This window comes from Camelus ferus, chromosome 1, assembly GCF_009834535.1.
Source record: "Camelus ferus isolate YT-003-E chromosome 1, BCGSAC_Cfer_1.0, whole genome shotgun sequence".
Classification (NCBI taxonomy): domain Eukaryota; kingdom Metazoa; phylum Chordata; class Mammalia; order Artiodactyla; family Camelidae; genus Camelus; species Camelus ferus.
In genome coordinates this window covers 77,205,933-77,220,076 of record NC_045696.1, presented here as the reverse complement: position 1 = coordinate 77,220,076, position 14,144 = coordinate 77,205,933, and the positions used below count along the sequence as shown (strand labels likewise).

General features: G+C 35.6%; 1 long non-coding RNA gene across 1 annotated transcript in view; it reads right to left on the bottom strand.

The window, feature by feature from the left end:
* The window catches only part of LOC116665017, a 471,111-nt gene that overhangs the window by 393,818 nt on the left and 63,149 nt on the right, over positions 1 to 14,144 (bottom strand). Inside the window, exon 3 of the long non-coding RNA XR_004321597.1 lies at positions 13,082 to 13,192. This is a non-coding gene — a long non-coding RNA (uncharacterized LOC116665017). The remainder of the gene's footprint in view (positions 1 to 13,081; positions 13,193 to 14,144) is intronic.

Genomic DNA, 14,144 nt, shown 5'->3' with positions numbered 1-14,144 from the left:
GCTCATTTGTCTAAACCACTTCCTTAAGAATGGAAAGAGAGAGTATAATAGCCAAGATTTTCCCTTGACTAAAGTTTCATCAAGGCTTAAAGGAGTGAAGATAATTATCTTATGTCTTTGATGGAAAGCCAATTGTTTTTCTAATTTTCCAATAATTTGGGAGAAAACACCAGGAGAAATTTATTCTTAAACTCATTCTTAGATTGGCTGATTGAAATTTCCAGGGATTTTTTTCCCCTTCAAGATCTCTAACTGGATGGCAAAGTGAAAAAAAAAATCTAATCCAATTTAAACAGGGTCCTAACTGAATCATTATATAAATATACTGAGAAATGACACATTTCTAAGGCAACCAGGGACATCTATAACTCAGTGAGAATGAGTCCTATTCATTAATATTATGGCATTACAGAGGCAGTCACTTTATCATGTGGTAATATTCATGACTATAGGAAAGGAAAGGAATTAGCATCAGTTCTCACTGGAAATTAATACAGCTTTAAAAATTAAAAATAAAGGATGTAGGGGAATAGAAAGTATTTATTACATTTAAAGGACTAATGGTTGGTTTGTACATCTTTATTATATTTGGAATAATAAAGATGTTATTTAAATCTACATATCTTGTTTAGTAACATCTACATTTTATCTAGGCTGTTTTTACTTAATATTCACAACAAGGCATTTTATAACAGTAATATATATTTTGTACATTTCAACTATAAAGTTTTATACTAGCTGACACTGCACACTGCAGACAAATCCTTTAATAGAGTTTCAAATTTTTCTATAAATTCATCTTATTCCTTCAGTCGAAGTGATTCCCAGTGTAGCTTTCTTCAGCAATGGGCTTTACATCAGAAAACAAATCTCTATAGCATGGTATAGACATCACATTAAATGTCTCTAGCACTTCAGAGATACCCATTTCATCCCTTCTCCTGAAGTCAATAGAAAATCTCTCTGCATAAATTCTACATTTAATCCTTCCAGTAACGAATATGTAGTTACATACAATTACACATTTGTTTACACAAATGCAGTGACCACTGTTATCATCATTAATGTTATCATCATTTATTAAGAAATAGGTTATAGGAAGGCAAAGAGTAATTAGAGGAGAAAGGTGAGCAGAAAGGAAGCAATAATCACGTCTATTTTCAACATTTCCTTAGTGGGTTTTTTTGTCTGTTTTTTTTTATTTTTTTTAACCTCTTTCCTTTACCTCTGGCATGCCATATACTTCACAACTATACAAAAGAATCTTCATTCTGGCAGCTACGAACAATTTTGCACCACACCAGTGCTTTTGGCCTTCACAACAACTGTGTGTGAGGTAACTAAACAATGAGCAGCCAGTACAAAGCTTCACAGGCTTGACAACTGGAAAACATAGCACCTGAAATGCAAGGTCATTCCAGCAATTATATAGACATAATCAAAAGCCACATCTGCAACCACCAATCAATCTATTTTCTCTGGCCAACTCCTCTGTTAATTGTATATCATTCTCTTGGAGTTAACTTACAGGCAACAGATTTATGCATCGAGACAATTAAAATGACCAGACTATCTTTTCTAAAATACAGCCATTTTAACCACACAGATAACAGAGTGGCAGTTGGAGGACTTTTCATTTAAATTTATTTTCTAAGTCCTCAATATGAAAAAAGAAAAACAAATCTTGTCAATATTCAAATGTAGCATTTCAAGAGGTTTTCACAGGTGAAAGCTTCGCAGTGAAGGACTGTCATTATTCAGTGAGTCAAGGAGATTGCGACAACTGCAAACATTCAAGTAAAAACAAAATTAATTTTACTTTTAATATCATTTTCTAATGCCCTTCAAAGCAGACTTGACCTCATCACAAGTTTTCCTTACACTAAGTTTTCTTTTAAAGATGTAACAATTATTTCCTGGTAATCTTGGGGACAAGGAAAGGAATTAAGCAGATTTTTTTTTGTTTTACCAGCATCTGAAAATGCATTATTACACAAAGACCAAACAACTGTGAGAATGAATAAATAAATAAATAAATAAATAAATAAATAAATAAATAAATAGTTCTATATGTACTTACAATAGTCATCTCTGTTGATTATTATGTATACAATATTTTCAACAAGAAACCACAACTAATCACTGGACAGCATTCCTTGCTACTGAACTAGATGGATCCTTGCAATAGAGTGTTTTGGGGTTTTTTTTTAAATGCTGTCTTGACTCAGTTTTGAGGCTCTGGCTAGAGTTGGCGGTTCTGGCTAATCTTGAACAGCTGATTGAGTATACATCTCAACCACCTTTTTATGGGGCCCTCACACTGCAGGCCACTACATACCTACCTGCCGTAATCACACTGAGACCAAGTATCAAACAACTAAGGACAGCCCCCTTTTCCCTAGATCCCTAGAAATTACTCAAAGTAGCCAACCCATAGGGAAGCCAGGAAACCCAGCTAACATCACCCCACTTGCCATACATATGTTGCCGCCGTTGCTCCAGTTTGCTGTTACCCTGTGCCTGTCACAACTCCCCACATGGCCCTGCCTGACAGCTTTCTCCCGTTTGGAGTGGTAAGTAACAAAGTATTCTGTCTTTCATCTATCCAAGCATCAATGTTTTTGTCCTGCCATCAAAAACATCTTTAAATCTTATAAAACAAACCTTTCTTCAGTTGACTTTCTACAACTTTCATGCTTGTAAATAGATAAACATACTTTCAGAAAAATGGAGTAGTGGATGTTTTTCTTTTTATTCCTCTTACTATGTACTATTAAAAAGCATAGACATTATATAAAAAAAACAGACATAGAATATCCTGAAAGAGAAGTTGAAGAAAGCAAGCCAGATAAGGATCATGGGACCTAAGAAACAAAGTTTCCATGGGTTTTCTTTTTGTCTCCTATATCCCAAACTTAAAGCTGAAAAAAACTGGTAACCCCAAAATGCCAATAGATATAAAAAGAAGAAAAAAAGCTCAATCAAAACTCTGCCCTCAAAGAAATGCATACTAATATACATAATAAACACTTGAAAACTGAAAAATGAGAAGAAATCTTGAAAGCAGCCAGAAATTTTATCTTTACTATAGGGGAAAATGACAATTCAAATTATAGCAGATTTCTCACTGTAAACTACTGAGATCGGAAGGAAGGGGTATAAAATGTTTTAAATGCTGAAAGAAGAGAACTGCCAACCAAGCATCCTATATCCAGTAACAATATCCTTCAGGAATGAAGAAAGGAACCAAGACACTTTCAACTGAAGGAACACTAATAGAATGTGTTGCCATTTCTACCTTATAGAAATAAATGGCTAAAGGAAGTTCTATAAATAGAAAGGAAAGAATAAAAGAAGGAGACTTAGAACATAAGAAGGAAGAAAGGACATGGAAAGCAAAAATGTGAGTAGATGCAACAGACAATCCTTCTCATCTTGAGTGTTCGAAATAGTATTTGATGATCAAAGCAAAAATTGTAACACTGATTTGATTCTAGATGTAGAAATTATATTCTCAATAGGGAAAATAAAAGGATATAAATGGAGGTAAGGTTTATGCACTTTGCTATATTTGGTAAAATTACATCAACATTAGCCTTTGATAATGTTCTGGATATATATAGTGAAACATCTAAACCATTTAAAATAGAGATATACTCAAAAACACTAAAGAGATAAAAATGGAATTCTAAAAATTTATTCAACTAAGCCACAGGAGATAGAAAACAAACAAAGAAAAAACAGTGAGCAAATAGAGAACAATAAATACAAAAATAAAAACAAAAAACAAGAACGGCAAACTATATGCTTAATATATCAGTAATTCCATTAAATGTAAATTGTCTAAATATACCAAATAAAACACAGAAATTGGTATAGTGCATTAATAAATGTGAACCAGCTACCTATTGTCTGTAGGAAACTCACTTTGAATATAACAATTTAGTAAAGGATGGAAACAAATACAACATGTAAACATTAATCAAAGATAGAAGGAATGACTATATTAATGTCTAATAATGTAGACTTTAGACCCATGCAAATATACTGAACTATTTTATAATGAACATACAAAGGCTATTCAGTGGAGGAAAAAAGGCTTTTTCAACAAATGGTACTGGAGCAATTGGACATCCATACGCCCACCCCAAATTAAACTCAATCCAAGTCTCAAATCTATATAAAAATGAACCAAAAATGAATCACAAACATAAATGCAAAACATAAGGCTTTTAGGAAAAATACAGGAGAAAATCTTTGGGATCTAGGGATAGACAAAGAGTTCCTAGACTTGACACTAAAAACACAATCCATAAAAGGGAAAACTGATAAATTGGAATTCAACAACATTTAGAAATCTTGTTCTGTGTAAGACTGTTAAGAGGAGGAAAAGAGAAACTTACAGACTGGGGAGACTGTCTGCAAAGCACATATCTCACAAAAGACTAAAATTTAGAATAGATTATACACTTTCAAAACTCAGTAGTAAGGTACACACAATTCAGTTAGAAAAATCCAGTTAGGAATACATGAATAGATATTTCACAAAAGAGGATATGCAGATGGCAAGAAAGCACATGAAAAGATGTTTAACATAACTAGCCACTAGGGAAGTACTAATTAAATTTCCAATGGGATATCACTACACACTTATCAAATGGCTAAAATAAAAATACTGACAATGCTAAATGCTGACATAAGTACAGAGCAACTTGATCACTCCTACTTTCTGCTGGGAATATAAATTGGTACAACCACTCTGGAAAATAGCAATTGCTTAAAAACCTAAACATGCTATCACCATACAACCATTGCACTCCTAGGTATTTATCCTAGAGAAATAAAAACTAATGTTCATATAGAAAGCCTGTACATGAACTTTATAGTAGCCTTATTTGTAATAGTCAAAAACTAGAAACAAGCCAGATGTCCTTCACTGGGTATATGGTTAAACAAACTGATGCAGCCATACTATGAAAAATTACTCAGCTATAAAAAGGAATGAACTATCAATACAAACAACAACCTGGCAAATCTCCAGGTGTGTTAAACCCAAACTCAGGTGCCTGATGCACAGTGAGGCCAAACAAACCAAAACATCAGAGTGTGAAGCAGAGAGAGGTTTATGGAAAGGGCCACACAAGGAGAACGGGTGGCTCGTGCTCAAAGAACTCGAACTTTCTGATGGTTTTGAGGGAAGAGTTTTTAAAAGTAAAATTTGGGGTAGGAGCTGTAGGGTGTGTGACTTCTTCTGATTGGTTGGTGGAGAGGTAACAGGGCAGTGCTCCAGGAATCTCGTGCTCAGCCTGAAGTTGCCATCCTCCACCTGGGGGGTGGGGTGGGCAGCGATGGGAGGCTTAGTTTCCATGGAAGAACTCAAAGATGTGTTGTTACGCATATCCCTTGAGGAAGAACAAGATGCTCTATTGCTGTACTATTGTTTCTTGACTGTTCTTCCTTTTTTCCTGCATTCCCTACCTTCCCTAATTAGTGACTATTTAGAACTATCAGTAACTAGCCCTTTAGAACTCAGGGAAGGGCTAGGAAGCTAAAGTCTTTTTTCCACAAACAAGAAACCTGGTGGTGGAGGGGGGTGAACATAGAAAGGCTTTTGTACCCAGGAGGGCCCCAAAGGGTCCTGCGTGGTTTCACAGGGAATCATGCTAAGTGAAAATATATATATAGCTGTTATATACTATAAGATTGCATTAATAAAACTGTTTGAAAAGATAAAATCATAAAAATGGAGAATAGATTAGTGGCTGGCAGGGGATCAAAAGCAGGGTGACGGTGAGAGTGAAGTGGGTATGGTGATAAAAGGCAACAAGCGGGATCTCTGCGGTGATGGAAACTTTCTGTGTCTGGACCCTACTGATGCCAAAACTCTGGCTGTGATATTGTACTAGAGTTTTACAAGATGTTGCCTTAGGGCAAAACTAGGTAAAGTATACAAAGGAATTCTTCGAGTTATTTTTTGTTTTTATTTTACAACTGCATGTGAAAATACATTTAAAATAAAAGTTTAATTAAAAAAACTGAAGCAATAATCTTAAGGAATATTTTGTTTTGATAGGTTTCAAATATGATAACAGATGGCTGGTTATATGTTTGAAACTGATGTGCAGTTTTCAAGTACAGAAGTGAGATTCTTAAAGAAATGGGAAAAGTCACAAAGCACTTAGGGAGCCAAACACAGTATAAGGTAGCCACACTGAATATTGTTTTCCTTCATAGGAAAATAGGTTTAAAGACTTCCATTTCATTTAATTTTTTTCAATAAGATTGTTTAAAATTTATTCCATAAGTGTGGATTGAGCACCTATTAGGCACCAGGAACTATTCTAGATAAAGAAAAACTGATGAGAAAAAATGACATGCCTCATAGAATGTGACCATCATAGATACTATTACAACTAGTAGAATAAAGAAATTTGAATTTTCTAGAATCTGAAGTCTCTGATTACACTGCTATCATTTTTGAATTTCTGATTTTCTGATGGAGTTTTGTTTCATCACCAGGTTTGTTGCTATTATGAGCAAAAAATACTGCAAACCGTATCAGTAACAAAGAACGCTGAAGCCATCAAGTCATCAGCACCGGCCCGCCACCCCCCAGTGAAGACCGGCCTGCAGCGCAGCCTCTGCAGCCACTCACAATGGTGCACCCTGAGGGGACTCAGAAAAAGAAAGGACAGGATACTGGCCCTAGATAGCTAAGTGCTTGTCAAAGGAATGAATTCAATGAGCCCAACTGTTTGCTCCCTCCCATACATAGAAAAACGCTAAACTCTTTAACATGAGATGCCTGACTTTCTTCAGTTAACAAATAATCTTTTAATGTTCCAACTACCTTGTCTTTGTTGTAAAGATCCTATAAATCCTGGCTCCTCCCCTACCTTTTCAGAGCAGTCCCTTAGAGTGATCTGAGAGGCTGTCATCCCAGGCTGGAAGGGGTTTGAGTGCTCAGAAGTGTCCGCTAAGTAAAACATTACTCTCAACTTTTAGGCTGTGCGTTTCCTAGTCAACACTATCCATCTATATATACAGCATTTTTCTTTCAAAAATTATAACTTAGCAAGACTTCATTTGACTCCTTATGTGTTAAAGTTCTATCTGTACCGAAAACACAGTACAAGCTAATGACTTTCAAAAAGAAAAGATATTTAAACTTAATTTACATACAAGACAGAGGCAGTTTATTTTTGTGGAATAAAATTTACATCTTATGGCAAGACAAGAAAAATTTAAACAGAAAAAAAATTCTCTGACCCGTGGCCACCTCTCTCCCCTCAGCTGTGCACTGTGTGTCTGCATTATGCTTGGACAAAAGCTTCTCCATCGGCAGAAACACCTGCTCAACAGTAAAGAGCAGCATTCTCCTGGCATCAACAGGACAACTCCTTAAAGACAGCATTTCTTCTTGATCTTGTTAAGGGGGCGTCACAGTGACCTATTACTCTGTACTTACAGATCTGGGTTGTGTAAACTGTCATCTAATGTACAGCCCTCTGTCTCAAAAAACTTACAGAACTGTGTTTTGACTTCCAAGGGACAAAACAGTTCTCACAGCTTTCTGAGGGGCTGTTCCCAGGTTATAATCCTCAGTTTGGCTCCATTTCTTTCTTAGATCGACTGATTAACTTTTTGTTTACACTTTCTATCATGAAATGAATTTTGTGGATTTCCGCTTTTCAAACAAAAGAAATTCAGCAAATACCAGAATGGAGTCTATGCATTCCTTTTCATTTACCAAACAGCAGCACCTATAGTCACCAAGAGGAGCATGCCACCTCAGGGAAAATTGCTGTTTTTTCCCTACTGTCAGTATTGGTGCATTTAAATGAAATGCCCACCTGATTAAATTTGTTCATTTTTCAGAAAGTTTTGAAATAAATGGGTAAACATTTGCTTAAAGAAGTAAAACACAGTGTGCAGCTCTATTGAGACAGGAAGGAAGGCGGCAGGGCACAGTCATTCAAAAAATGACACAGCAATTAACACCAAGGTGGGGGAAGAATCAACTCCCAACAGGCCTTGAGGCCCAAGATGGAGGGAGATTCGACTTTCAGTAGACCTTGTGCTTCCTTATACGCTCATTGTAATTTTTTAGCATGATAAATGACACGCCCACAGATGCCATAACAGTTCAGAGGCTGGCCATAAAATGTCAAAAATTGGGCAGTGGTCCAATTCCTGGGAATCCCCACCCCTTCCCCAAAAGTAGAATACTCCTCCCACTTGTTAGCATATGAAGTTACCAAGCCCATAAAAACTAACAGCCCCCATACCTCATGGCCAGTCTCCCTTCTGAGTAAGACAGCCTGAACTCTGTCCATGGAGTGTGTATCTGCTTTTACTTTAAATTGAGCACCCACCCCCATGCCTCATGGCCTTTCTCCTGCCTTCTGAAACAGCCTGCACTCTGTCTATGGAGTATGTCTCTCTCTGAATAAATCTTACCTTTACTCAACTGTGGCTTGCTCTTGAATTCTTTCCTGCATGAAGCCAAGGACCCTTACTTGGCAGGGCACATTCCAGGGGCTCAACAGAAACCTGGGATATGGCCATCTCTTGCCCCACATTTTTCCCGTATCACTGTCAGCCAGCATAGCTCATAAAATGAAAAACCAAAGAGGAAACACAATAGCTATTTCCTGGATAGATGGATTTATGCAACTCTTATACAGAAAAAGTTGTTCCCAGAGAAAAATGTTAACTGTTCCCAGGTCACACATAATCTGTCCTTGAATAGCAGAATGTCATATTTTTATAGAATATGTTTGTATGAAGAGAAGTTGAAGTCCAGTAAAACATAGTTTTTCTCTCATTTAATATATGGTAACATAAATATATTCGTACTTTGATTGTTCAAGTGCTCCCTATTGTTTTATAGATAACTCCTATTGTTACTAAAGTTAATATCTATTTTCCTAAGCATAACCTTTTTTTGGATGACATAATAAAAAAACTATTTTATGATGAGAAGCTTTTCTTCATTGTTCCCTGAGCTTCACTATTGAAAAACTATTTGCTTTTTCTAGAACTGAAAGGCAGCAATTACAATTGCTAATGTGAGAAATACAGATTTAAACATCCATACATCTATTATTGAATTCTGTCTAATACAAACCAGTGTAAGATTCGGATTAAGGATGTCATGGTCAGATCACATATAAGGAACAGGGAAAAATGTCTTTAAAGTTTGTCTTTTAAAAAAAAAGAAAAGAAATTTCAACTTTTATGCTGTCTCCACCATCCAGCCAGATACAAATCCTCAAGGGACAAGCATTTCTGATTGTTCTGAGTTATTTTGCCCATTTGTTGACACAACACACAGAAAGATAAAAACAAGTAATTTACAACAAATTATTATCTTTTGGGTCCCTTTTACACCTTGGGACTTATAAAAGCAAATTAAAGGAGCCACAATAGCATAGTATTTGTTAGCTTAAGTATTAATTTCCAATCCACTACATCAAATTTTTCATAATAAAACTTCTTGATTAATACAACCATTGTCTCACGTTTCTGAAGAGGAAAATAAGAATCAGAAGGTTTAAAGAGATAGCATCATACAACGAGGCAGAATCCTTATTTGACCTGAGTCAGATAGTATAGTCTGCAAATGGGAAAAGGATTTACTGGTCTTTCGTTTATTTCTTTTCTGTAATTAATACTGATGAGAACTCAGTTTTTTAATGCAGAATCTCCCATACACACATTTCACTTATTCATTTTCATTATTACTTAGCAATGATTAGGTACAAAATATTTAATGGACTGATAGAAATAAAAATTATAAAACATACATTTTTACCCTTGAGGAATGTATGACTTCATAAAAACAGCTAATACAAAAAAAAAAAAGATTTATACTATATATTGAGCACAGTGTGTATGCCAAGCACACACTTATTTACATGAATTAATTCATCTAATCTCACAGCATTACTATGAGAAATGTACTGCTATTGTCCACATTTTTCAAATGAGAAAACTGAAGGACAGGGAACTTAAGTAACTTACAAAAGTCCAAACACTTAGTAATATTTTCAAAGCAGAGCAACTGGTAGATATAAATTCCAAAACTGCAGTTAGTATTTTTGTTTCCTTGTTCTTGAAACCAAGATACAGGTTCCAAAGCCTTCCTGTAGAACCCTGTAAAGATTCTTTTGAAATCATCTCTATGACTATTTACTATTAAAAAATTGCCTTAAAATTCAAATGAAAGCACTAACTTCTTAGCAATTTCCTCTTTCTGTTGCCAAAAGATTGGCCCCCATCCCTGACAAGCCAAATAACCCAGAGACACGGTCTTGGAGCTTAGAAGAAAAGAGGCAAAGGGGATTCACAGCAGGCTAGTCTGTTCAAAACTGTGAACACACCTTGGGGATGGGGTGGGGTGGTTATATAGCCATAGCTCAAATGATAAAACATCCATAACAATCAACAGAATCATTTTCTCATCAGAAGACTTAGAATGATGTCATGATGCCGCCAGGCGATCAATTCTATAGAGGCTATCGGTAGTCACTCTTTCCATCTCTTTATCTTATAAGCACCCAAGGTGTGGTCTTCTTGGTAATTCAGGCTATTTTGTAAGGATAAAGTCCTGTGACCTTCTCCCTGGAGGTCAGCTCAGAGACCAAGCATGATTATTACTTTCAATTACTGGAATAAAGTAGAAACAGTAAGATCAATAGTTTTAGTTTTAACAGTGGGCTTGGAACTGTGAGTAGCAACTGGTCAGTCAGGTCAGTTGACCGTTTTAAGGGCAAGCATAAGAATAAGCAATCTGCTAGCCTAAGTGTGGCCATTTTATTAATCCTCCTTCATTTCTAGTTGTCCCTCCTCCCACCATCATAATCTCTATGGAGAAGACTGTCCACTCAAACAGTATACTTCCCCCAGAGTTCCTGATGCTCAGACGTGGTCCTAGTGTTGAACCTTTAATTTGGTTTACTTAGATAAGCCATAAATATCCCAAAAACTATGCAAACTCTTCCAGGGAGTAGAAAAATATCAAATGAATTCCTAGCATTTTTAAGATCCTGACAATGATATCATGGGAAAGGTAAATTACAGACCAATAACTATCATTAACATAGATGCAAAAATTATTTACACTGTATTAGCAAATTGAATCCAGTGACACAGAAAGGATAACACATTTTAACCAAGTTGGATTTATTATAGGTATAACCTATTATTTTAACATTTTAAAGCTAATTATTGTATTTCACAACATCAACACAATTATGAGAAAAGTTGGAGATTATCCTACTGAATACAAAAAAATTGACAAAATCCAATATCCATTTGAAACCAAGCAGGACCCTGTGGGGCCCTCCTGGGTACAAATCCTTTCAGTGTCCCCATTACTTGCTTGTACAAAGCAGGCTTCATTCAGCCTCCTAGACCTTCCTAGAGTTCTAAAGGGCAGATTCAATCAGTAGCTAATCAGGGAAGTGATGGAATGCAGAAACAAAGGAGGAGAAGTCAAGAAACAATAGTGCAGCAATGGGGCAGGGTCCTGGTTCCTCCTTGAGGAATATACATAGCAATACCTTTGAGTTCCTCTGCAGGAACTAAGGCCCCCACCCAGATGGAGGATGGCAAATTCAGGCTGAGCACAAGATTCCTGGAGGACCGCCCTGTTACCTTTCCACCAACCAATCAGAAGGAAGTAACACACCCTGTAGCTCTCACCCCAAATTTTGTCTATAAAAACCTCTCCCCAAAAACCATTGGGGTGTTTGGAGTATTAGAGCATGAGTCACCTGTTCTCCTTGTTTGGCTCTGCAATAAATCTCTCTTTGTTCCAAACTTCAACATTTTGGTTTGTTTGGCCTTACTATTCATCAGAAACATGAACTTGTGCTCCATATCACACTAATGGCTTTAAAAAGTCATGTTAGGAAAGTAGGAATAGAAGAAAACTCTCTTAACCTGATAAAGAATTTCTATTTGGAAAAAAAAGCCAACAGCAAACCTCATAATCAACAGTAAAACTTGAATACTTTCTCTGGAGATTAGAACCAAGAAAATTTCTATTAAAAACTGTACTGGGTGAACTAGTCCATTCAATGAGGCAAAGGGGAAAGAAGTTAAAGAATTGTTACAGAAAATACGATTTTAAAAGTCTAAAATAATTTCCAGGTGAAGTAATGAAATAATTAAATGAACTTATCAAGGTAGTTGGATATGAATACAATATATAAAAATCAATTCTGATTTTATATACCAGCAACAGAAAGAAACTGTAAATTTTTAAAATAGTTTACAATAATATTTTTAAAAAGCAAATACTCAGAAAGAAAGCTACCAAAAATGAGCAACTGAAACAAGATTAAGATTTAAAAATTAAATACATGAAAAGACAGATCAAGTTCATAATTTGTGAAACTCAATAACATAAAGATATCAATTTCTTTAAATCAATCTGTATAAACAGGGCAATTAAAATTTAAAAAAATTATTCCCCAGTGTTTTTTCAGAAATTTACTAGACAAATTTAAAATTTATATGAATATGCTAAGGTCAAGAATGGTCAAAACATCTTTAATTAAAAGAATAAAGCTAGAGGACTATCTGATATCAAGATCTATCATAAAGCTTAAGTAATTAAGACTATGCTATTTGTATGTGAACAGAGAAACTATCCAGGCAACAGAACAGAGTCCAGAAATGCAAGGGGAAGTTGAAGTTCAAAGGAAGAAAGCATAGTGTTTTCAACAAAAGGTACTGGGTCACTTGGATAGCTACCTGGAAAAAAATATCTTTATACTCACATGATACTATTAAAAAAAAAATAAAACTTTGATAGGAAATCTTAGGAGAGAACATCTTCATAATCAAGAAATAGGCAAACCTTTCTTAAGACATAAAATGTTCTAGTCATTAAAAAATGATACATTAAACTATATTAAAATTCAGAACTTCTTTTAAACTGAGATGATTAAGAGTGTAGAAAGGCAAGTCACAAAATGGGAGAAAGTATTTGTCTATACAAAAGACTTTTATCCAGAATATGCAAAGAAAAATACACACAAGGTGCAAATGAGAAACGGCAAATACTCACACAGACATCCAAATGACGAGTAAATATGTTGAAAGTGCTCCCTTTTTGCTTATTGCCATCAAGCAAATGCAAATTCAAACCTTAGCCACCACCAAGTACATGCTGAAGTGACTAAAATGAAGAGGACAAAAAAAAAAAAAAAGATAAAATTCTCTTAGAAAGCTTTGGAACAACCACAGTCCTCATATGACACTTGCAGACTATATCAACTGCAACAATATCTTCAGAGAAATGTTTGGAGTTACCTACTAAAGCTGAACACAGGAGTGAGCTATGACGTGACAATTCTACGTAAAGGCATATAACCAACAGAAGTGCATACATATGTTTTCTTAAAGACAGACACTAGAATGTTTATAGCAGCACAAATTAAAATGCCCCAAACTACTCAAATATCCATCAAGAGTAGAATGGATAAAATAAACTGTATATTTGCTCGATGGAATACTTGAAAGCAATGAGAGTGAGCGATCTATAATGACACGCAACAGAGAGAAGGAGTCTCACACACATAATATTCAGATAAAGAGGCTAGGCATAAAAGAATCCATATTATATAATTTTGTTTATATATAACATAAAAATAAATAATACCAATCTATGCTGTCAGAAGCCAAAGTGGTGATAATGTTTGGGCAAGTCAGAAAGTGGCTGTAAGGGACAAGGAGGATGGGGAAAAGGTCACTCTGGGGGGACAGTAATGTTCTGTTTCTTTATCTAGGACCTACCTATACAGGGGTACACAGTTTGTGAAAACTCTGCCAGCTATAAAGAGTTTGGTATCTGCACTTTTGAAGGAGGATTAATAAAATGGCCACATTTAGGCTAACAGATTGCTTATTCTTATGCTTGCCCTCAACTGACCTGACTGACTGCTTGCTACTCACAGTTCCAGGCCCATTGTTAAAACTAAAGCTATTGATCTTACTATTTCTACTTTATTCAAGTAATTGAAAGTAATAATCATGCTTGGTCTCTGAGTCCTTCTCCAAGGAGAAGGTCACAGGACTATAACCTTACAAAATATCCTGAATTACCAAGAGACCACACCTTGAGTGCTTAT